Source organism: Protopterus annectens, chromosome 11.part0, assembly GCF_019279795.1.
Source record: "Protopterus annectens isolate FY-2018-M chromosome 11.part0, PAN1.0, whole genome shotgun sequence".
NCBI classification, from domain to species: domain Eukaryota; kingdom Metazoa; phylum Chordata; order Ceratodontiformes; family Protopteridae; genus Protopterus; species Protopterus annectens.
The window spans coordinates 872,928,645-872,954,201 of record NC_056745.1 but is presented as its reverse complement, the minus strand read 5'-3'; the positions used below and the strand labels follow the sequence as shown (position 1 = coordinate 872,954,201).

The 25,557-nt window shown below is 34.0% G+C and overlaps 1 long non-coding RNA gene across 1 annotated transcript in view; it reads right to left on the bottom strand.

Moving 5' to 3' along the window:
• Window positions 1-2,149: 2,149 nt before the first annotated feature.
• LOC122815621 overlaps window positions 2,150-25,557 on the bottom strand; it is a 174,613-nt gene continuing 151,205 nt past the window's right edge. The window contains exon 4 of the long non-coding RNA XR_006366973.1: window positions 2,150-5,382. This is a non-coding gene — a long non-coding RNA (uncharacterized LOC122815621). The remainder of the gene's footprint in view (window positions 5,383-25,557) is intronic.

Genomic DNA, 25,557 nt, shown 5'->3' with positions numbered 1-25,557 from the left:
CGTTCTGATAATTGACTTTTCAGATAATCAAAATTTGGATAATTGACTCTCTCCTGTATCCTAATTTTTCTGACAATCCTAGACTTTTAAGAAACTTCAGAGGAAATCTAAATGCAACAAAATAATTTTGTGATAGGGTGGCTGACTCCTGAAATAAACTCCTAAATAAATTTAAGAACTGTGAAAGAGCTGAAACATTTAAAGTGCACCTGAATGAGTTCTATGGAGATGAAAAATTATGTATGTGATTGGTAGACTAACATGGACCTTGTCCTTTGCCAATACTTGAAGATGATGGTGATGATGATGCTGCCCTTGATGATTATCCTCTACATCTTGTGTGACTCATTTAACAAATACATCTTTTAGCAATAACTAAAAAGAAATAATCCACAACTAGAAAACAGCCAATGAACACAGTTTATTAAAAGGCTATCTGTGCACATAAACTACATAATACTGGAAACACAGTTTAAACCTCTAGTGTTTAAGTACATTTAGGTAAAAAATGCATGCATTTATCTTCATTTCATTGGCATGCTTGGAGGAACTATACCTGCAAGTTTAATTGTAGCGGAAATAAAAACTCATAATTCAGAGATGACTAATCTCATCTGAAAGTACCATGAGAGAAATAAATGTTTCTTGATGAATAAGCTTTGTCTGAGATATACTGGTAAGTTCTGAATGACAAATGCTGAAATAGTTTATAGTCTTGCTTTATTGTCTGTATTGCAAGCTAAAATATAATTAAAACAGTTAATACTGTAAAAAATATAATGTTTAACACCTAGTTATTTTTTTGAACAATTTTTTATTAGATTTTACAAGCAGAGTTAACAATCATAAAAAATGTGCATGTTTGAAACAATATGAAAGATAAGTAAAAAACAAAGAAACAAGAAGAATTTAACTTTCTACAACTGTATACACTCATCCATGAAAAAAATTGATGTGAAATGTATATACCATTAATATTTATCTAATAATGCTTGTAGTTTCTGCCAGGCTAATCTTTTATGAGTTAGATTAGATGTTCTGGTAAAATAGTGTATAATTGACTCTTACAAACAACTTTAGCTAAATTTATAAAGTTTGTAAATAATATATTTTGTTTACTCTTCCAATTAATTCTAACTACTTTTCTAGCAATGGCCAGAAGTGACCAAAGGAGTAGAATTTGTTGTTTTGGTATCAGACTTGGTATAAGAACATTAAATAACAATTATCAGACCACAAAGCCTTTACAAAATATTTAAAGTCTTCCCAAAATTGTAAGACAACTGTACATTCAAAAAACATATGGACTCAGTTAACTTCTAATGATTCATCACATCTCTAGCATTTTAAGTCTTTGCTCTTTGAAATAATAGCTATTTTATGAGAAGTGAAAAAACTTCTATTTAAAAATTGCCAGGTAAATAACTTCCAATAGAGAGAGGATGAAGTGTTATTCACTGGTTTTAACAACAATCTCTTATTATCAGCTGATATAGTAGTCCTAAAAGGTTAGATCAAATGGTAAGAATTTGTCTCACAGGATTTTATATATGATGGAAATACATAATTTATGGCCCCTAGTTATCGAGTTATTACACATTAACACTTGAAGCATTTTTGCCAAAGTATTTGTTTTTGAATTTATTGATAATTTTAATTTGTTCTCAACAAATTGTCATAAAGTTTGTAATGTCAACCAGTTATCTTGTATAACACTGTATCTAACTAAGAGTATATTTACTGAGTGTCCTTTGTTATCTAAAAATTTATACCAGAATTTTAAATTATCTTTAAAATTTAACATTTTACTAATGTTAAAGGACTCTAAGGAATCTGGGGTGTTTGCAATAGGAAAGATAAGAAAAGGTAATTGTTTAATACTATAGTTACTTTCTATTATAGTTTTAAAGGAACTAAAAATTGAATTGATACCATATGTGAAATGATTGAGCTTCCTGTTATATAGGCAATAATCTTATAGTATCCAATATATTTTACTAATTCCTAACTAGGTGTCTGAGTTTCATATTTACTGTTTGATATTATATATGTTTCATGCAGCTGTTTCCAACTTGAGGTATAAGTGGCACTTAACCAATGTAAAATACATTAATAATAGTAGATTTTGAGTACATTTCCATGTTGGGGAAGCCACTTCCTCCATCATCCCACCCTCTTATATGCCAATTATAAGCTATTCTCGTTTTTTGAGGAAACCAAAGGAACTTAATTACTATGGCATTTATTTGCTTGGAACATTTTTTGGAGGGATTAGAGTTAAAGATTGTGTATAAAATAAAATGTTTGGTAGAATAGCCATTTTTATTAATGTGAATCTGTTTTCCATGGTGAAAAACATTTTATTCCAATTATTTATTAGTTTAGTAATTACATTTATTAGGTTTGTATAGTTTAGGAGTATAGTTTCTTTCCATGTGGGTTTTATAATGATTCCTAAATATTGTATTGTTTTGTTTTCTCAATTAAAGTTCTTTTGATTTTGTAGAGTCTTGTTAATGTTTGTATTGATTAATAACGTTTCAGTTTTGTTTTGATTAAAGTTTAGACCTGAGACTTTTTCAAATAAATTAATTGATTTGATAATATAATGTAAAGAAGAGTCAATATCTTCACTTGTTAGAAGGATATCGTCCACAACCAGCTGAATTTTTGAACAATGATCTGTATTTATTGAAAATCCTTTTATATTATTATTCTTTCTTACAGTATATAGGTGGCAAATGGTTCTACTGACAGGGCAAACAGTAAGGGTGATAATGGAAAGCCTTGCTTTGTACATTTAGTTATTTTAAATGGTGATGATAGACAAGGTCCTATTTTAACATATGCTTGAGAATCATTATATAATTTTAGTATTAAATTAATGAAATCTAGGGGGAAGTTATATCCTTTGAGTATTTTATTTAAATATGCCCAACTTATTGAATCAAAGGCTTTTTCAATATCTAAACTAATAATAGTTAGCTTTTTTTAGTTTTATTAGCAATATTGATGAGCAAAAGTTATTTAATTATATTGTGCTGTACTCTTCTGTGTAATATAAACATTGTTTGATCATAATGTATAACACTGGGCAATATATTGTTTAAGCTCTTAGCCAATATGGACATAAACATTTTGTAATCAATGTTTAGCAAATAAATTGGGTGATAGGAGGAGCATAATTGTGGTTTCTTGCCTTGTTTTAACATTGAGGAAGTCAATGAATATCTCCATGAAAGGGGGACTTTTCACATCATTTTTAATGATATAGAAAGCGCTTAATAATATTTTTAATGTTGAGTCTTGGAAAATTTGATATAATTCTGGAATTAAACCATCTAAGCTTGGAGCCATATTAGTTTTTAGGCTTTTAATCTGGCTTTTCAATTCCGAGAGTGATATTGGTTTATTTAATAATTTGTTATTTATGTTATTTTGGAGTAATTTATCTATTATGTTGTTGTTCTCTAAATCAAGGTTTACCTCATTAATTGATTCATAATATTTTTAAATGCTTCTAGTTTATCTTTTAAATCTGTTGTTTTTTTAATAGAGCCATTAACTGTGCATTTGATTTCATTAATACAATTTAAGTTATTAACTTGTTTGGTTCTGATTGCTATTTTATGCAGATGTCTAGGGGTTACAGAATATTACTGTAATTTGAGTCTCTTCATATTGATTGAAGCCTTATGATTTAAAATGTCATGGTATTTTTGATTTAAGATTGATAGTTCTGCACATGGTTTTATCATTATGGTTTAAATTTGATTTTAATTTATCTATTTTGGTTTGCAATTCCATTAACTCCCTATCCCATTCTTTCTGCTTTAAAAATACCAATTCTTTATCTTACCATAAAAGTAAACTTTTAAAGCATCCCATAGTTTGGTGTCGATTACCTCTCCATTGTTATTAAATTCCAAAAATGTATTTATTTAATTTAAAACCAAGTCTTTAAAACCTTTGATTTTTATTATGTAAGCTGGAATTCTTTGCCAAAAAACGAAGTCATTATTACTTATTTTGATGTTAAAAGTAAGGGCATTATGACAGAAAGTGGACATGACATTATTAAGACTTCTCATATTTTGAATTATGAATTGTTAGAAATAAAGATTTTATCTATGTTTGTTTGGGTTCCAAATCTAAAGGAATAATGAGTATAATCAAGAGAATTTTCTCCTCTTAGATCATAAATATCTCTATGATTTATTGAAGAAATGACGTGATTCAATTTTTTGCATTGTGCTGATAATTTGGGCTTGTTAATTCTGGATGAATCCCTGTCTGGTAATAGACAGTTAAAATCACCAGTTAAAATAATTTCACCTCTGACATGGAGAGTTATAGTATCTAAATATTTTTTTACAAATCTAGATCCTAAGTCAGGTATCAGTAAGAGTTGATCAATGTATAACATTTCTCATTTATTGCTTATACTGCTAGACACATCATTCCTTCCTTATCAGGAAAAGCACTAATAATTTTGGGCATGATAAAAGGTTTTTCCATAATATAATAGTTCTTCTCTTTTTGGTTTTGTAATAGGAAGCTGCTAGTACAGAATACTCCTTAAAATACAATTTGTATAAATATTTTTAAGTAAATGAGTCTCTTGCAAAAAAAATATATGAGCTTTATGCATTTTATAAATTTAAATAAACTAGTTCTTTTTATGGTGTTATTAAGGCCATTGACATTAAATGATAAGCACTTAAAATCTGTCATGAGTTTGAAATATGTTCAGAACATCTATAATATGATATATACACATTGATCTAATATAGCTTATAATGTAACTTATCGTGGATGAAATAAACTTTTTAATGTTTGAACTTTGAAACAAAATTCTAAATACAAAGACATACATGAAACAATGTGTTCCTGGTTTGATTAATAGGTTAATCAAACCACCCTCTATCCAAATCTTACACACTAAATACATTATTTTCAGCTTCTACCTTAAATGAAATTAAATTCTTTAACCATTTAACTATAAACTATAGTAATCCAAACAGTTGTAACTCAAATGCTGTATATTACTAAGACTATATTTCTATTTTGTTTTAAATTTAGACCCATATCTCTCTGGAATCAACTTAGTATATGTTAATATCAAGCTTAAAACAACTTATATAACAAACTACTTAAGTGATTACAAATTTGAACTTTGCTTTAACTTTCACCACAATAAGAAACTTTTCCAGTAAAGTTTGATTCATATATACAATTGATGTTGAAATCAAAGTTTGACATTCAATATTGAATATTATGTTGTAGGGCTTCTAGGGAAGTTTTGTTATTGTTTTCTCCTTTTTTTTCAAGTATCTCACTCGATGGTACACCTCTTTAGAAGTTAATTTAATAGTTAAGAACCTGGGAGTGCAAAGAAAAATTTAAACTATTAATTTACTTATATGTAACTAAATTAATACAATTTTCCTGCTATTTTGCAAAAAAATATATCAATAAGTATGGTGTTTAGGACTTAGCAACTCTTCGTAGTGCAAAAACTTGGGCCTCTTCCATTTCAACATATCACAAAATGTCACTTTTAGTGTATGTCAGACCCAATGTGTACAAAAGCTATGGCCTCCTCCAAAGTCTTTTTCTTGTACAACTCAAGTATTGTATATGATATTTCTGTCTCTAGTTTCATAGCCATGATCCTCATTTGATTATAATATCTATTATTTGGTAATGAGGCTTAATTAACATCTTACATATCTCTAAATATTGTTTTAATGCAACTTCACATCTACTAAATAGTTATTGCCAGAATTTCCCATTCACAGGATACAATTATTTTTTACTGAAAAAAACTATATAATTCTTATAAAATGCATACTTTCTAAATATGCTCTCTACCTATATGAGATGTGTAGCTTTCTTAAAAAAAAACTATTTTTACTACTAGAGCCAAAGTAATCAAGAGTTGTTGTGTCTTTCGGCTTTTGCCGGTTAGGGGTCGCCACAGCGGAACTCCGGTCCGCTAATGATTGGCAGTAGATTTTTACGTGCCGAGTTGCTGGCCCTGACACACAACCTTCAATGAAGGTATGCCCATTCACGCATGTCTCCACACAGAAGACGCTCTAGCTGAGAATCAAACAGGACAACGTCTTACTGTGAGGTGACAACGCTACCGCAGCACCACCACCGCAGTCAAGTAATCAAGAGTATGCTGCCAAAAACAACTTAACAGATGTTATTCATATTGCTACTGTAAAACATTAAGAGAATGTCAGATAAATGTGATAGCCTACTAAGCTAATTAGAATTATATAACTCAAACACAAAATCTATAACACTACATCAAAGCATACTGTATCAGATTTCCTATTTATCCATGTCATTATATAGTAAATGGTAAAGTTCAGACATTATACAAAGCTTGAAACCATTATTATGAGTGTGCCAAAAATAACATTGCAGTGGCATTATACTTTCCATTTATAATATAGTATGATGCGACAGATTTTTATGTCAGTTAAACAATTAACAGGTGCTTCCAACTATATCATTTCAACAGCACCATTTTTTTATGTCTGTGATGCTCCTGTAGTTAAAAAAGACCTTGTGTTCTTTTACTTTTATATTTCAGATATTATTTCTCTCTCAAAAATGATTTTCTTATCTCGGATCTCTGTCTCTTTCTTTGGATGCAATTCATGGCCTTATTTTTTTTTTAAATAACTGATTCCTGCCATTGAAACCAGATGCTCGATCTCATTGTGCAGCTGTTTTAACATTCCATGCATTTAGCGTGGTGTTAAAGGTCACAAATGACTTCCTGATGCTGCGGCTTGATGTTAAAGGTGACGGCACTGACAGAAAGAAGCTGTAGGCAGCTCGTGAGACTTGATTATTTCAAAAGAGTTTTCTTTCATGTTGCCAAATAGAAAAATTAAGCAAAGCAAACAAATTATACCTGTGGAAGACTTAAGCCACCACAAGGATGATGCTCAACACTCACAAATCCTGGAGGGATGAAAAACCTGATCAGATACAATAATAAATAAGTAATGCATATTTATGCTATTGTGTGATGCTAAAACAACATGTAAACAACTCAAACAATCACAGTGATGATGCACAACACCCAGAAACCCAGGAGTTGTGACAAATTGACCAAATACTATAATAAATGATCACTACATGTTTATGCTATTTTTTGTGTCAAAGCAGCATATAGAAAGCTTGAGCCATCACAAGGATGATGCACAACAATCACAACCCAGGAGGAATGACAAAAACTAACCAAATACAATAATATATGAATAATACATGTTTATGCTATTTATTATATCAAAATAGACCAGTGCAACACACTGATTTTGTCTTTTGTCTTCCCACTGCTAACAACTTCTATTTCCTTAAAAGAGAGCATCTTGATCAAACATCTAGTCAAAAATGCATTTTCATTTTTAAAATAATAACACATGTTGTGTCATCTTTTGTATTTACATTCATTTTATGTAAAAATGTAAAAATATTTTTTTTTCAAATAGACAAGTGTATCATAGAAGGCTATCTATTCCCAGGTCAACTTTGATTGGATAGTCTTCATATATATAAATACATATGTTGCCCTTCCCTCTCCCCCACTCCCCCCCCCATTTAATTGTTATTAGAAAAGAAAACAAGTACAGTCAAGATAAAAGCGGAATGAATTAGGGGGGCAGATATAAATTATGGAAATAAGAAAGAAGGGAGAGGGAGAAGGAGGACAGAAAGCAAGGAGCACAACAAGAAGAGAAGAAATGAACAAAAGAAAGTAAAAAAAATATATATTATTTACCTTTTTTACAATCCTCAGGATTTAATGCAGAGAAGCAATCATATAACATGTTCATTTATCTTTTAGTTTTTTTATTTGATCCTTCTTTAACAGACCATCCATTTTTAGTTGCATGTCTCTTCAGACTTTATGCTGACCCGCCCATTTCATTACTATTTGTTAATAAATTTCTCTTTTGGATAAAATCCATGGCTTCTTGCAGAAAGTTAAATATTTTTTCACCATCTGTCAAAAATATTTTAATTCTAGCTGGAAACAAGACCCACACTTTAATGTTGGACTTTTTGAGCGACTTTATCAGAGGTACATATTCCTTTCTCTTGGAGATGACTGTAGAAGTATAGTCATTGTCAAAAAATATATTTTTCCCATTATATTTAACAGGAGGATTTGACCAGGCTGATTTTAATACCAAGTCTTTGTCAAGTCGACAAAAATCTAACTATGATAGACCTAGGAGATGAAGAGTTGCTGACAGACACAAGTTTAGGAGGGACCCATGAGCTCTCTTGACTCCAAATGATAAAGATTCAGGTAAGTTTAGTACCTTTGGTAGCCAGTTGTTTAACAATTGTACCATGTTGCTACCCTCCTCCTTTTTGGCACTCTATAAATTCTTATGTTGTTCTTCCTTGATTTGCTCTCACAATATTCCACTTTTTCTAGGAGCTTGTTGTTCTGCTTGAGGAGGAATTAATTGTGGTATTCACATTCTGTCAGCTTGCCTTCAATGTCATTCATGGCATCTTCTGTTGATGAAATCTGTTCAGAATGTTTTTTTTAATTATTTCATTCATTAAGTCCAGTTGTTTTCTGCTGCCTTGGTTTATAGTATCTATTTTGTTTGCCAACTTATCCATTTTTATTGAGAGTTCCCGTATATTAGCTATGATGGATTGTAGTTCCTTTTTCACCACACTCTCTTGATGTGAGTTCTTTGAGTTACTGCATCATTTGTAAATGCACTTCTGGCACGAAAACAGACAGAAATGATACACTAGTAGTGATTTTCTTATATAAATCAATACCTAAGCAATTAGTTATTTCCTGTAAGTAAAATTAAAGCTTTTTCTTCACAAAAATATTGAAATTTCCTGTCAGGAAAATAAGAAAAAGGCAGAACAAAAATTCTGTACTGTTAGCTGTTTGGCATCATGGCTACACCCCCCACCTAATCATTTTTTAAGCATTACAATGCATTACTTTTTTTTTCATTTTTTTCTAGCATACAAAAGGAACATTTCTTCTTTCTATAAAATGTGTACTAAATGTTTCAGATTGATATTTTTATAAAAATAAATATAGTTTTAATAAATTTTGTTTCTGAAACAATTCAATGCTAAGTAAAAAAAATTCAGTTATAATAGCTTCACAAACTATATATATATATATATATATATATATATATATATATATATATATATACATGTGTGTGTATATGCACACGCATGTGTTTGTGTGATGTGTGTGTTTGTATATATATATATATATAAAGTTTGAGTACTCGAAATATCAGCTACAAAGTTCAAAAATAAACTTTTCAAATGTTGCCAGCATTTTGATGCATGAGATTGCATTTAAGTGGGGAATTTGCCCTTTCTTCACTGTAGTGAGATCTCAGAGTAGGTATAAGTAGCTGGGGGTGTGGGCTACATATTGTTTTGTTTCAATTCCTTCTGTTTGAAAGTCTTTTGTTTCTAAATCTTTTTGATTAGAACTGTTTTTCTCTATGTCTGTGATCAAACATTCTAAACACTGAACACTTGATATAGACTCATCTATCTATCTATCTATCTATCTATCTATCTATCTATCTATCTACCCCCCCCCCCACACACACACATATGTTTTTATTAGTGCCAAAAGCTGCATGGATTAATGCATTTCCATTTGTGTTTCAAATATCACCTTTTCTGTTCATTATGACATTTATTTGGAATTGACTAACCTATTTCATTGTCCTGCAAAACACATTTTGTACAAAGTTGTATGTATAAAATATTAGCAGAACTCTGTCTGCCAGCATGGTAAAAAAAATCATTAAAATGAAACAGTTTCTATAGTGCTTGTAAACCCAACCACAATGAATGGATTTGTTTCCATCTCAGGGGATGTTGACTGCCTGTATGTTAACTAGAAGTCACTGCTGTTTCCCTTCTGTAATATTTAATTACAGCTTGGTTATTGATATTTGAAATATGTTTATCTAGAACAGTTATACAATGCCATGATGTGGGATGTGTAAAATGAGAATTCAGGTGATTCACATTTAGTGATTTATGAATAATCCAACTACCTTTAAACCAGTGCAGCGCAGAACAGTAAAATTAAAAGCTGCTAGCAGACCTGGTGGCCATACTTTGGAAACAGTGTTTGACTCTAATATTGTCACTTTGTTAAAGCAAATATCCAGAATCCCTCCCAACCATCAAATCATTTTTGTCTAATGGGTCTAATTCAGTTAAAGTATCAATAAAATATAAATAATTGAATGAAAGATACGTGGGATGCACCATTGACTTGACTGTACTTTGACATACCACAGAAACTGAATCATATGAGAATGCTCAAGATGCAGGTAAGTTGAGTAAAGCTTTGGAGATAGGGGAGAGTTTGCATGTGTGTAGACATACTATATAGGTGTGTGTGTGTGTGTGTGTGTGTGTGTGTGTGTGTGTGTGTGTGTGTGTGTGTGTGTGTGTGTGTGTTTGCTAGCTCTATGCATGGACTGCTAGGGAGAATGCACAGTGCTCATTTCAGTGAATTGCTAATGAGTCATTAATGAGGTCTTTCTCATTGTGGCTGCCCAAGTCTCTGAAATGGAAATTCTCTTTGCCATGTTATTTTATAAACATACATTTGGCAATTAATGCAAGTGACGAGAAATTTGATGAATCACAGGGATAGTGTTGGAAAACTTCAACTATTTAGAAAGGCTTCAGGAATTATTTAGAAATTATTATTGTATTCTGTTGCATATATATTATGCAGAGATTATCTCATCCTTGTCCGTAATTGAGTATCTACTGTGAGTCTTGCCACATCAAAAGATAAACTCCAATTCCTTATTAAAAAAAATTAGAAAGCATTCTGCATCCCAGTCCTACCCTGCCATATACTGTATACATATATATATATATATATATATATATGTATATATATATATATATATATATATATATATATATATATATATATGGGTTCATAGGTTCATATGATGATACTAGGCTATTCGCCCTTATAAGCCTAGCCAAGAATTTCACCCATGTTCCCCCAAAGTCAGCACCTGTTTTCCCTGCCCAGCAGGGACACAGGTGGGATCTCAGGGGTGTATTTTCTGTTTCCCATCCAGTCGTCCAGGTTCCTCTTAAAGAGGGCCAGTGAGTTACTCTGCTTGACATGGAGAGGGAGTCTATTCCACAGATGGGGGAGTCTTTGGGACACAAATCTCTCCCACCAACAAGTTCTATTAATGTCACTGATAGGTTGAGGCCTTGTGTGTGGGTTGCGCAAGTGGAGTTTGACTTATGGATATGCAGCAACTCCATCAAAGCTGGGTCTGAGATGGCCTTGTATGGCAGACACAGGTCACCTCTGAGCACCCTGTATGAGACTGAGTAGAGGAACAGGGCTTTTAGTCTATTTGTTTAAGATAGGTGCTTGAGACCCTGGATTTTCCATGCAGGAACCTCTGTAGTCTCTCTAGCTGCTACATGTGCTTGGCAAGGGGTCATAGTACTCGATAATGGGTCTGATAAGGCAGGAGTATAGGAATGTTATGACTTCCTTGTTCCTGGATGAAATACGCTTACTTATGAGGTGGGCCATGTAGAAAGCCTTCCGTACAATGGAGGCAACATGATAGTCAAAAGTGGGTACCCAAGTACCTCACAACTGATTACGTACTTAGTACATTGTTATTAATGTGATAAACATTTTAAAACATTGTGTGTGTGTGTGTGTGTGTGTGTGTGTGTGTGTGTGTGTGTGTGTGTGTGTGTGTGTGTGTGTGTGTGTGTGTGTGTGAAGATGCAGAACAGACTTTTACTGGCTAAAACACAAATCTGTTATTTAAATTACTATAATTAATATTTGCGTCTTCCTTTTTGTAGATTTATGAACCTCATTAGATTTATTCTCCATGACCTTTGTATTGTGTAGCAATTCTAACTCATCTTCTGTCCCACATATGCACACATATTCTAAAAAGTTTTCATTCTTCAGATGTGACACCATTTTCCATATAGCTGAGGCTAAAATGGCACCTCAGTTGTTTTTATCATCTCTTTTGAGCTTCTTGTGAAACAGAAATATGTGTACCCTTCCAGTCAGTGTAATCCTTACTCTGTGTCCATGATCTAAATGGTTAGCTAGTGGCATTAATATTTATAGGACTAGGCTGATCCCATCAGTCCAGCTTGTTATCTGCCTGGTGATTAGACTGGATTTTTTTCTGTCAATTCCCAAGATCAATCAGTTTTTGAGTAATGCTATGTAATCATATAACCTGAAAAACAGTGTACTTACACAACTCTTTTGGTTGCATATGTCTCATTATATTGAAGGTGCATTATTCAAAGTTTTTTGTTTATAACACTTGTGTGTTTGGGAATTGTTAAGCATGGTCTTTAAGGCCATTAGGAACCAATCAACCTAATCTCTTCATTCTGAATTTAAGTATGATATGCATCTGTAGTGAAGAAACACAGTTTTGTACATTTATCTGGTACTTCTGGTTTTCTTTTTACTTGCCCTGTAATTTGCTTCTGAATTGTCATTAATTGTTATTGTAAAAGGGTCTGTAGGCAATCCACTTAGCCACTTAAATAAATAAAAGTGAAGTCAATGCATGTGAATTGCTTTTGTGATGTTTTCTGTCATCCAAAACCTGAGTATCTTATAAGCTGTTCACACTACTTGTTCTGCACTTTAAATAGTACAAAATCATGGCTCCCACCAATACAACTTGTATTTTTTTAATATGAAAAGTAACCCAAAGAAAAAGTACTAGTGACATAAATAATAAAAAGAACTATGCATTTAAATTAAATAAACATTTATACAGCATGAATGCAGAAAAAGTCAATTTCAGGCAATGAAATATGCCGCAAATGTATCTAATTACAAATACTATGTTTAAATAAAAAACAGTATATGTTCTCTCAATTTTAAATTATGGTCTAGCTATACCAGTTGCATAAAGGCAATATGATCTCATTAAAAACAGTGGAGACAATACGCTTCATGTTCCTCAGTTCTTAAAGTCCACATGTTCATGTAACAATATTTTTTAGCCCTTTTTAGCATTTATAATGAAACAAGATACACCTGTTTGCAAAATATGTTAGTAAATAGGTGGGTGGTCATTTTATCTACTTATATGCATAAGATGATGGTATTCAACTCATTTCTTGATGCGGGGGTCTTTTCTGATGCAGAAATAAGTACATTGTAAACTGTTTTATTTTATGTGTATGTATTTGTATTTGTTCTCTGGGATAGAGCATTGATCTCCATGAACTTTTTTCAGACTCAGCCTTTCGTAAACCTTTATAATAATAAAACTCAAGAGTCCTCTTCTTCTTGCTTTTCAGGTATGTATATCTCCTTGTTAGACAGAACTGTTTCCATTTACTCATACATCTAATGGTGTATTTTCAGAATCTGAAATGTGATATATGCATTGTTTGTTCTCTTGTATTTTGAGAGACAGAAACATTACTTTCTTTGGCTTCTTTTTGGCTGTATGCTGTAGTTTGGCTGTATGGGCAGCCATGGTGGTGCAGCAGTTAACATTGCCCCACATCAAGAGGCTCTTCAGTTCAATCCTTGGCTGGCGTGCCTTCTGTGCGGGTTTCCTCTGGGTGCTCCGATTTCCTCCCACATCCCAAAGACATGCTGTAGATGGATTGGACACTCTAAACTGGCCCTAGGCATAAGTGCATTCATGTGTGTGTCTTCTCTGGAAGGTTGGGTGCTGGGCTGACAACTCGACAACATAAAACTCCACTGCCAGTCATGAGCAGAAAGGTGATCCGCTGTGGCGACCCTTGACCAGGAAAAAGCTAAAAGAAGAAGACTGTACTTTGGCTGTATAATATATATATATATATATATATATATATGTATATATATATATATATATATATATATATATATATATATATATATATATATATATATATATAAATATATATATGGTGGCCATGGTGGTGCAGCGGTTAGCGTTGCCTCACAGCAAGAGGTTCTCTGGTTTGATTCTTGGCTGGGGTGCCTTCTGTGCAGAGTCTGCATGTCCTCCCTGTGGTCGCATGGGTTTCCTCTGGGTGCTCCAGTTTCCTCCCACATCCCAAAGACATGCTGTAGTTGGATTGGACACTCTAAATTGGCCCTAGGCATGAGTGTGTGCATGTGTGTGCCTTCTGTGGAAGGTTGGGCGCTGGGCTGGCAACTTGACACTGTAAAACTCCACTGCCAATCATGAGTGGACAAGTGATCCGCTGTGGCGACACCTAACCGGGAAAAGCCGAAAGAAGAAGAATATATATATATATATATATATATATATATATATATATATATATACACACACACACACACACACACACACACACACACACCTATATATACATATATACATATATATATATATATATATATATATATATATATATATATATATATATGTTCTCACAGGGATAATGGTGTGTTGTCAGAATCAGGGATAAACAGTAACTATCTGAGACATTCTTTGGCACATTCTAAAATTGATATCATCAATGTGAATTTGTTAGAATAAACAAAAGTGCAGTTAAATTATTTCAATACTGGCTAAGTTAAATAGCAATGTCTGGGGGGTGCTTGTCATGAAACAGAGCTTATCAATGAATATTGACATTACTCAATAGCATGGGGTCATCCTTTAATCCCTTCTCCTAGTCAGGATTTTCACTAGCGGTTAAGAGGTAAAAAAAAATAATGTAAAACTTTCGAGTTTTAAAAAAAGAGACGTTCTTTGAGAAACAAAAGCAGGCAAAAGACTAGTTACACACCTAATACCAACAGTGAGCATACAAGTTTATATTATTTTAGTGCCAGAGACTTACAGATTCAGTACATTAAGTGTGAGAACAGTTGAATTTTACATGGCAATTGCAGATGTTTAAACGACAAGAATATTAATTTTGGCTTGTCACACACAGGGTTCCTCTGCTGCCAACCTTATAAGCATTATGCTGAATTCCCTCCTCTTGCCACACAACTCCCATGAAAAAAAAAATGGAAGTAGTCTACATAAAAATGAACACTATTATTTATATTACTATACCTTATTACAGCTCTCAGGCATTAGTCACTAATAAATAAACAAGTACAACAGCATACTTTGGGTTGGCAACCATGATAATTGTGAACACTGGCCTTTAGTTATAACTTATAGCTGGGGTTTACTCCAACAATATTTATAATTTTAAGCGTCACTTAAAGACACCGATTTTATAACTGAAAAATCAGCTCCACAGTTGGACTGCAGTACCCAACAGCCATAAAATAACATGAATTGCATTCGCTAAAACTTGAACTTTTAATAAAAGACTGCACAGAACAAAATTACATTAGTTAAGCACTTTTGTCTGAGCTAATCAAGGACTTCTTCTGAACTAAACATTCCAAAATGCCTTAAATAACCTAACAATTGATGACATCACAATACAATTAATTGACCCTATACTTTTAAAGCTGTATGCTGCCATTATGCATCTTTATATGATATACAATTAATGTTAAACATATTAATCATGCACATAAAACTCTGAACACGGACGAATGGAATGCACAAATTACAAATATTATAACTATAATTGTCTCTACTTTAAAATACTATCAATACAAATATTTTCATTAAGGACAGGAAATGTATCCGCAGCTGAAGAAAACTGCCATTTCAGTTCAAGGGCTTAAAGTTTTAATTTCCATGGCCCACTTCTCAAGTCTAAATAAATAGAGTCACGCATCTAGAATTTAAAATTATGTTCTGGGTTATCTATTATTTGCCTACTCAGTGCACTTTTCCCATTCATTTTGCCAATATCATAGTCTGCTCATATACACTTTCTTTAAGCTTCCTCTCAGATTTTCCTATGTAAAAGCCAGCACATCCCTGACACTTGGCAACATATACTAATGTTTTTGAAGTGCAGTTATAGTAGTCATTTCTATTAACCCATTCCTGAATATTTATACTAATTGTCACCTTCAACAATATTTTTTCACTGTGCACAGGTTCCACAGTTAAATGCGCTTTTGTTAACACCCCAGTTATAACCTCATTTTCTGGAGTTTTTTAATTCCAACATGTTCTTACAATTTCTGTGTCTTTTATAGACAATTTTAGGGTCATTACTCAATAAATTAAAACTCTCATCATCAACTCAAAATACGTCCTAGTTCTGTGTTAAAATATTTCTAAAGAATTTTCCATTAGCATTACAAATAGTAACAAATGCTCTATCAAACCCTTCTTCTTTGTCACCCCAAAAACCTGCTGTTTAGACCAAAGTAGGGGGTTATATACTCCTTCTTCTCTTTTCTTTAACACTTTTGTTGTTGTTGTACTTATTAATTCACAGGGATACCACCGCGACAAAAACACGTGTTTAGCTTAGACAATTCTTCTAAAAAGATTTCCATATCAGAGGCCATTCTAGCTGCCCTTACCATCTGCCCCTTTACTATGGTCTTTAATGCTGGTAAGGGTGACAGCTAGAGTAATGTAGCATACTGTTTGAATATGTAGCTTTCCAATGTATGCTAGACACAAACTATTTTCTGGTTCTATCTTTAACCAAATGAACATCAAGGAAATTAATCCTTTCCACAGAATAGTTAAAAGTAAGCTTTAAAAAGTCCATGGCATTGCCTAAGTCATACAGCCATGTAATTTATCAACACTATCAGTTCAAAATATACAGATACCATTCAAGAATCTGCAATAAAGATTCCATTTTGGATTAAAATGGGACTGGGTTACATAGGTATCCTCCCAGTGGGCCATAAATAAATTTGTGTATATGGGGCCACACACCGCACCCATTGCTATGCCAGTTCTCTGATGGAAAAGGGAAACTTCAAAATATACAAAATTATTCTATAATACTAATTTTAACAAGGTTACAATTTTATATATCATTGAGTGGTCCCAGTCAGTATATTTACTCAAAAATTCACAAACTCATTGGATAACTATGTCATGGGGATGACAGTGAAGAGATCTTTCACATCTACTATAACAAGGATGAGATTGCCAGTATATAAAGATGGGGTAACTCAGGTCAAAAAATCCCAGGATTTTTTACTCCGTAAGTATAGTTTTTCAATACATCTTTTAACACAAAGTCGACATATTTTGCCAGTGGGTAGGTTTTTGATTTACAGCATCCACTATAGGTCTTAAAGGTGGATCTTGAAGATCATTATGAATCTTTAGTATACCAAACATTCCAGGGATTTTTTGTTGTTCGTTTAACAACACTTTGTATAGTTTCCCGTCTACTAACCCATCCAGCAAAAGTTCTTACAACATAGTGTCAACCTTGGCATACAATACATTAACTTTGTTGATTGAAACTTCCTGGTTAGTGTCTCCACTCAAAATCTGTGGTATTCCATACCACAAGGTCCCACCTTTATCAGGTTTCATTATTCTGATATTTTATTGTTACATGCCTCACTTAAAATATTCTCATCCTTATTTAAGTTGTACCTCACTTTCATCTTTGTGTTATGACACATCAGTTTTCTAATATCTGCTTCACACATCTTTTCAAATAAAATAACTTGTGAATTCACAGGTGGATTAAAAGTGCTGGACCTGTGAAAACCTTGTTTATTCAAGGTCTGGGTACCTCCAAACCATACATTCAAATTGAGTTTCCTCATGTATAATTTTAAATTAACAAGTAAATTTGTCACATTTGCTCCTCCTTTTGAAAAAAAAAATAAATCATTTTGTGAATAAATTAGCATGGTTTTGATCAAAATTAGTATCACTATAGTTATAAATTGTAAAGTCGTGTCTATCATTATACACAACCACAGGGCTGCCTGACTCTAATAGTGGTACCAAACTTAACTGCACTTGCCTTTCCCCTTCCTCTGCTGTCAATAGTTTGATCTCCTAAGGGAGGCATTCACTCCTGTCTGCCCCTGATTCTTTATTCATTCTGACCTCCTTGGTTGAGGGGTTCTTAAAGGGGGGGGTTCTCAATTTTATGTTATAAAGGGTATTACAAAATAGGAACAGGATGTGCATAGTACTAACTTCTTGTTTTTTATATACAGGTGCAACAACCTTACAGATGCTGAAATCTTAGTGGGCAAGACTGACCTCTGAAGCAGGAGAACTGTTTCTCAAATTAGAAACTAAAGGAGATCAAGTCAAAATGTGGTCCAAGAGAACTCGATCCACAGCCAAGACAGATATGATACAATCATCTGAGATGTTTGATAAAAACAGCAGATGCAGGTCAAAGAAGAACACTGAAAGTGTAGCTAAAATGGAAGTTCACACTGAAGCTGCTATGCCATTGGTCATCCTAGAGGAGTCAGGTAATGTTGGTCCTCTGGCTGAGGATATTAGAGAAGGGGACAGCATAGCAAGTCAGACCCAGGATCAGTACTTAGAGGAGTTACCAGAGTCTCTTCCACAGGCCAGCAAGAAGAGATTGATGCAGTTTTAGAAAAGGGTTTTGGTTGCCCAAAAGAATGAAAGGAATGGGAGGTAACTAATACTTCACATGGGCCTGTCCCTCCATAAACTAATATAGAACAAACGTCGATTGGAGGTGAAGGGAAAACAGTAGGAAGCACAGAGGACACTCAGGAACCTGAAAACAGCATTTCAATATTGATGTCCCCAATGTCCACAGAAAGTAAAAATTCTGTGACTTCATGGGGAATTACCAACACCCCAGGGGCACACATAACAACTCACATACCCAAATCCATCAAAGAGAAAATCATCCATGGCAGTGACAAAGATGCCTTTGAGTTGAAAGATGTGGATTGGATCCCAAGGCTATTGGAAGCAAAAAAATCAAGTTTCAAAGATCTGATAGCTGCTTTAGCTGTGCTGAGAAAAGCTTCCACTAACAAACAATCCAAGAATAACTGGCCTGTGCCATTTTTAAGTTGTTCAGCTCAACTTTGCACTTGTGTTGGGTGCAAAAGGCTAAGAACCAAGCTACAATTCATTACTTTGATACTTTCCTTGTTACTGGGGAGGTTAAGGATTTTTCAGAGAATTGTTTGACCATATGGGGGTCCCCTTGGCCACTAAGAAGGTGGAAGGAACATATCAAAACATAGGCATAGAAATAGATGTGGGCAATTCTTTCAAGCTGCCCATCAATAAGGTACAAATATTAAAGGCAACTTTCAAAGAATTGTTAGAGGTTTCCAAAGCAAGAATAAGCTAGGTCATGATGCTACAGGTCCTACTTAATTTCCGTTGCAGGGCAATCTTTCCAGGTGTGACTTTCATGAAGGCCTTGGCAAACTATTTCAATTCATTGGGCCTCCTTATGGCAAGTGGACTGGATTTCTTTGGAGTTGCTCCAACTATTCACCAAAAAAGTGGCTAGCATGAATATGAAAGGTTATTTTTGGGAGCGATAGTTTGTGATAGAATGGCCTTCCACCTGGTCTGAGACAGTCAAGAAAGATATTAATTTTCCAGAAAACCTCCCTATCTGGACTGAAGGACACAAATGGCAAGATCAATTTAGAGACAAAAAAGATACACTTCCAGTCAGATAACCAAGTTGTGGTACAGATTTTGTAAAGTAAATCATCTCAGTCTAACAGAGTCCAGACCATTTTGAGATTGCTAATGTCACTCAGTCTGAAAATTAATTTAACATTCCATGCTAAACATGTGCCTGATATTTGGAATGAGATTGCTGACAGTGTATCATGTCTTCAGATATACAGGTTCTGTCCTTGGCTCCAGAGGCATATAAGTTCCCAACATCAGTCCCACCACAAATTTGGCTACTTGGAGAAGAATGATGGTGACCTTACTGTGTAAATCTTAGACTGTAAACACTAAGAGAGCTTACACAGCTGCATTATCCAAATGTAAACTTTTTTATATGCATTTACCAGTTAAAGATAGATTCTGGAGGCTGGAGATTATTATTCATGATCTATTGCACAGATGAATACTACAGCACTCCCCCAGTTCCCTACATATACAAATTACTGCTTTAGACTGATTGGTCAGATGCTTACATTTCCCCTTGTTAGTACAGCATTGGGTCATTAACAGGTTATAGGAAGGGGTGAGTACTGACTCTCGTTGCTTGATCAGAGCTCAGTTTCTTCCTGCCATGATAAAGGGGGTAATAAAGTCAGTTAGGGATTTCCATTCATTAGTAATATGGGCAACCTTGTGTACATGGCTATATGCTGGGACTTTTAGAATCAGTGAATTACTGCAGTCTTTTCAGTGGTCAGATGTTTTTGCAAAACATGGGGAAGTAGTAATTTGGTTAAAGAAATCCAAAACTAACCAAATAGGAACATGCCATCTAGTTTCATTACAGCAAACAAAAAATATGGCTTCATACCTGGTGCATTGGGCCTTAAAAGCATAGTGCTTATTAGGTGAGATTTCTTCAAGTGAACTGATATTTAGACTGCCAACTGACTCCCTCAGATGCCAATGTCATGCTGATGAAGACATGTCTAGGCATTGCTCACAAAGGCTTTAATTCACAACAGGCAAGCATTTGATCTAGCCATGGATGGACACTCTCTAGCATTAGTAAAGTGTACTGGCACATGGAATTCAAATACATCCATGGTGGTGCAGCGGTAGCATTGTTGCTTCACAGCAAGAGGTTCTCCCATTTGATTCTCAGCTGAAGTGCGGGGAGTGCCTTCTGTGTGGAGTCTGCATGTTCTCCCCGCAGTTGGATGGGCATTCGAAAGACATGCATAAATGGGCGTGCCTTCGTTGAAGGTTGAACGTCGAGCTGGCACTTTGGTGTTTGTAAAAATCTACTGCCAATCATTAGCGGACCGGAGTTCCGCTGTGGTGACCCCTCTCAGGGTAAAAGCCGAAAGACAAACAACAACAACTGGCACATGGAATTCAGATGCTTTTCTCAGCCACATTAGATGATTGTTCATTGTACTTTTCCTTAAGGTCTACACCTTCTGCTGATCATAGGCCACTCCTTCATCTGCACAGCAGCCTCCAGAGCATCAGTCAGACCAAATGGCTTGAATTTTGGCCTTGATCCTTCCCACTGGACAGTAGTTTGGCAAGCGTACCCAGGTTTATTGTGACTTCAGTTACTTCCAATCTCAGAGACACTATTTGCATGCAACAGGACACCTGATGGTTTATTAATTGAATTGAGAGACATTTTATACTACATTCCAAAACACATATTCCTTGGCAAAATGTTGGCTGACATAGCCACGTTACACCAAAAGTTCTCATTCAAACAATTAGATAGGTCAGCCATCTTACCAATAATTATTTGGAATAGAGTCTGTATGCCTAGTGCTACTGAGCTTACACATTTTTGAGACATATAATATCCAAAGAATCAGATCACATTTTTTTTCTGTAATCCATCATCTGGACTTGGTTAGACCATATCCAGTTGATGGCATTCACCTGGACAATTTGGGTTGGGATTTGTTTAATTCGCAATTAGCTCTATACACTATTCTGGGAAAAATAATGGTAATTAGAATTAAAAAAAATAAGGTTAGACCCAGGTATTAATTATGTGTCAAAAAAGGTTGAGGGGGAATCAGCATGGTTTACATGCTGGTAGAGGACTGCCATTTGTGTTTTTTTCCATCCCCTTTTATCCTGCCTTTATAAGTCACATGTTCATTGTACTCCAACAAGGGGTGGAGAATTTGAACACGTATAAATTATGAACCTTGGCCGATCCATGGAGGCATGCATGCCACCTCATTATAGAGATGATGTGGCTGTCACAGTTGGGTGGACACTAACTGGCAATTAATGGGAAACAGTTTTCATATGGTGCTGGTTATATAATTTATTACAAACAAGTTATTCAGTTGAGTATATGTACATAAGTCATTTAATAAACTGACGACATTGGCTAATACTGTAAGTGTCCTTTCTGGGGGAAAGAAGGGCCATAAAGATGACAACTAGCAGAATTAACAAAGTAGTTCTGATATATCCTAGCAAGATCAATCTTTACAAAAAGTAGTTTTCATAGTGAATCTTCCATGAATACTTCTGAAAATTTAGAGATCACATTTAATAAAAAGCACAAAGAATAGAGATAATCCAATATTGGTTTGATATAGGATATAAGTAGTCTGATAAAGGAATAAGGAGAACATGTAGATATATTATTCAAAAATAATCCAGTAATACATAACTCTATATTTTTATCAATTTTATACGTAACTTAAACTTAAAGGTTTTGGTATTTCTAATAACCAAGTCCTTATATGCGACAACCCTATGCAGCTGGGTATTGCCCACTGAAATTATCAGATGAGAATTAGCTGGGTTAAATGACATAACACCAGTTCAATATTTAGCTTCTTATCAGTAAACTATTTAAATAACAAATGCTGCTGTTATCAAATCATGACCAGGCTGACATCATCAGAGGAGTAGATAGTAATCGCCAGTTATGGTACCAACCAACCTCCCTTTCCTAATTTTAGCTATTTATATTAGAGATACATTGGAAGCAGAAAAAAGGCTGAAACAGCAAATAATATATATGTGTCTTAGCATTGTTAGTGTAGTTAGCCATCTCAAAATATATTTGAGTTGTAGTAAAGAAAAACACCATCTTGAACAGCACTGGTGCCAGTATTGAGCTCTGAAGAACATATAACAACATGCATGACCTTATAGAATGAGACCTTTGATACTAACTCACCGATATCTATTCACTAACCGATACTTGATCCAACTTTTATTTAATAATCAAGTTAGTGAGTGAAAATTAATATTAGGTGGAATATAGTCAAATACTTTAGATAAGTCAGGGTATACCAATCCCCACTCTGCTTTATATACAAATACCCTTGCTCACAGGTTCATAGAAATCCATAAACTGGTAAGTGTGGATGTCCATTTTATGAATCTGTGCTGAAATTGGTCAAAATATGCACCAAAACTCATTCCTATTTAATAAATTCAAAAGGCACTTTTCATATTTGCCCACAATGGGCCTGTAATTATTAAGTAAGTCAACTGTGCCACCATTATGAAAAAAGGAATCACATTAGCCAACTTCCATGTGTTAGGTATGCAGCATTCTTGGAGACGACATCCAGAAAAATTATTCTCATGACTGGTCTTTGCAACATACTTCTTGAAACTGTACTTGCATATGTGTGTTTGTAAACATTGTATCTGTACATTTCATAATGTTTGCTTGTGAAATTATGCATTTATACCTAATAATGTATGACCTCCTGAATTGTCTTGTATGTAGTAATAATGAATATAATAGTGTTATCTATATCTTTTTATTAATATTAAGATATTGATTTGTAAAACTACTAATCTAAACAAAGTTTGCATACTTATAAATGTAGCTTTTCTCCCTGGGTGTCTGCTGAAAAGGAGTCATGTATGGATCAATCAGATCATTCTGGTCAACATAAATAAATAAATAAATAAATAAATAAATAAAAAATAAACAAAGAAATAAATTAGATGTTACATACTGTTGAGCGGGGGGCAAGTTATTTTGGTGAATTAACCAGAAAACAATCAGGGATAGAGTCAGAGTCTGTGCTGCTATTCCTTTGAACCGTTTCAGTACTAAAGTAACCATTTGCTCAGTAATGCTAAGTAAGGACAATGAGGTTTTTCTCACATTGGCAAGCTATATTTGTGTACTACCAGTCATTCCAAGTATTCACTAAATTCTTTACACCATGTTGTTCCCTTCCCTCAGGTATAACTGGATCAGTACATGATGTAGAACATTTAATGTATTTAATATAAAGGGAAATTTTGTCCTGTCATCTGGGCAAACTAGTATCATAATTAATCTTTACGTTTTAAAGGATAACCTCCACACATTACTAATATGTGCTAACCTGAATCTGCCCCTAGACCTACCCTTCACCTTTCACCCTACCTTCGGAAAAAAAAATTCTCCTAACACTGCTACTATTCAGATAAATTATGCCTGACATTAATGGTAGAATTAATAGATGGCAAGAGGAAATGGTTGTTTTTCATTTGTGATTTGCTGTGCTTAGATATTTTAGGTTTTCAGTGTTGTGATTGTGTTATGTTCTGTGATTTCATCTTTCAGTACTTTGACCTCTCTGTCTTTCTCTCACTATTTCTCTACCTCTCTCTCTCTCTCTCTCTATATATATATATATATATATATATATGTGTGTGTGTGTGTGTGTGTGTGTGTGTGTGTGTGTGTGTGTGTGTGTGTGTATATGTGCATGTATGTGGTATATGTCTGTGTATGCTTGTTATGTATATATATATATATATATATATATATATATATGTATATGGGATCTGTACAAATCCCCGACAGCACTTTCTGCCGAAGCAGAAATCACCGAACATACATAACCGAAAGTGCTGTTCACCAAAGCAGCACTTTCAGTTATGTATGCTGGTTGTGTCAGTTGCACTACGGTGCGGTTAAGGGAGAATTCCCTTTTCCCCACTACAGTGCGACCTCGGATTGAGAATATAAAAGTAGGGGGGTATGGGGGCGCAGCCCCCCACATGGGGGGTGCAGGGGGGCTTGCCCCCTGCATAAAAGAAGATTTAGTGTTTTATTTATTTATTTATTTTTGAACAGACTTTACCAAAAGCGCTTTTTCGGTGAAAGCGCTTTCGTTAAAGTGCGTTCGGGTATTGTGGATTCGGACTATTGAACTTTCGTTCAATAGTCCTAGATCTATATATATATATATATATATATAGAGAGAGAGAGAGAGAGAGAGAGAGGGAGATAAAGAGAGAGAGAGAGAGGTAGGGGTGTATAGGTTACATTACCTTTCCTTAAGAGGTTGTTTTATCAAATGTGTGAAAACCAGTGCAAGTGACATCACAGAACCATAGGGATTTGAATAGTTGCTATTTCCACATTGCTCACTTTGTGTGTGTTTTGTATATATATATATATATATATATATATATATATATATATAATATGTATTTTTTAATACAGAACCACACAAACAAATTGAGCAATATAATGTCCAAAAAGTCAATTTTATTAGGACAATAGATTCTAAAACTCATAAACTGATTTTGCTACTCATACTTTAACATTATTTAACAGGGAGCAGGAGCTCTCTGTCTATAGATATACTGTATATACAAATGTATCTATATATATATATATATATATATATATATATATATATATATATATATATATATATATATATATATATATATATATATACATATATATATAGGTTCCATTGGTTTGGTCAACAGGGAGTTTGTTTGATATCCATTTAATCAACTGCATTTGGTTAACTATACAGATAGCTGACAGGTGTGTGAGATCGACAATCCCCAAGTAGGGGAATATTTCCTTTCCATGGGGATTGTGCAGTCTCGGAAGTTAGTATATATATAAATATCAGGGGGTAGGAGGGTGCAACTCCCCCATGGGGGGGTGCTATTTATGTTTTTTTTAAAGTAATATTTGCATGTACCGAGAAGCAATCTC